The sequence below is a fragment of the Aplysia californica genome, unplaced genomic scaffold (genome assembly GCF_000002075.1).
Source record: "Aplysia californica isolate F4 #8 unplaced genomic scaffold, AplCal3.0 scaffold01023, whole genome shotgun sequence".
In the NCBI taxonomy this organism is placed as follows: Eukaryota; Metazoa; Mollusca; class Gastropoda; order Aplysiida; family Aplysiidae; genus Aplysia; species Aplysia californica.
In genome coordinates this window covers 134434-135670 of record NW_004798293.1, presented here as the reverse complement: position 1 = coordinate 135670, position 1237 = coordinate 134434, and the positions used below count along the sequence as shown (strand labels likewise).

Below are 1237 nucleotides of genomic sequence, written 5' to 3'. Positions count from 1 at the left end.
TGTGTGTGTGTGTGTGTGTGTGTGTGTGCGCACGCGCGTGCGTGCGTGCGTCACGACACTGTGGAATCAGGTGCTCGTCAATTTTTGTGCATATTATGGAATCATTGGTATCATCGAAAAGCTGATTTATTTGCCTTGCTTCCAATGAAATAAATATCCATCTATCTTGGATAGAACAAAGATGTTTGCGATTGAAGGATGTGAGATCCTTGGTTTCAGTGGTGATATTAGTCCCCCCCAAAATGTCCAAGTTATTGCCCTTTACATTGCCTTCTTTCAGACACTTGGTAACTAACACACTAGAAACAACCAACTGGTGAATGGAACAAACAAGTGCCCCCCCCCCCATCCCACCTTACAGCAAAACACGATACACAACTATAGAAAACACTACCCCATCTCCCTACCGCCACTCACCATAAACAGCCAACTGGTGTACAGACAAACGAGGTTATATCTAATACTAGAGATGTCACACGCGTCATACATGGGGCCATTTTACCCTCATTGGCATGGCCAGCGTGCCGCTATTCACATAAGTAATCTGAGCTTTCACCCTGCCCGCATATTTCAGTGCAAGCTTGTGGATTTCCTCTTTAGACCGCCGAGACACCTCTACGTGAGTCTCGAAAAGTACTCACCCGTCTGTTGAACTGCGAATGTCTTGTACTTGATGTTAAGTGTCGCAGAGTGGGCACATGCAGCCCTTGTTTGCTTACACGGGGGACATCACTGCCACGAACTCTTGTACTAAACTACAAACTAGGTTGCCCCCCCCCCTTCCTCCTTACAGCCATTCACGACAAACAAACAACTGGTCGCTACCTCAGAATTACACAGTTCTATCTGCTCCGTACCTAGATTTGAACATTTTGAGTTACAGATTGTGAGTTTCACATCGTGTCAAGCTTTTCCGAATGCAAATCTTTGAATATTTTGATAACGACCCCGAATGATCTTTCGATTGAGATAATGCAGATAGAACATGTGATTTCTGCCGTCATAGTCTTAGTAACTCAAAACAGCCAAAACGGTCAGATAGAACTTTGTAACTCTGAGGTAACGTGGTGAGGAAAACAAACTAAGTCATCTCTCCTACATTCACTCATGATAAACAACCCCCTTGACCCCTACAGCATCATTGTCATTGCCTTTCTCACCCTGCACCAGGGTATAGGCTACGAACAAACACACGGTAAACAACCAACTGGTGCATAGGACAAATTAGGTTGCCCCC

At 45.0% G+C, this 1237-nt stretch overlaps 1 protein-coding gene across 1 annotated transcript in view; it reads right to left on the bottom strand.

Moving 5' to 3' along the window:
• The window catches only part of LOC101859054 (collagen alpha-1(XII) chain), a gene marked incomplete at its 3' end in the record, with an annotated part of 19631 nt that overhangs the window by 14925 nt on the left and 3469 nt on the right, over nucleotides 1-1237 (bottom strand).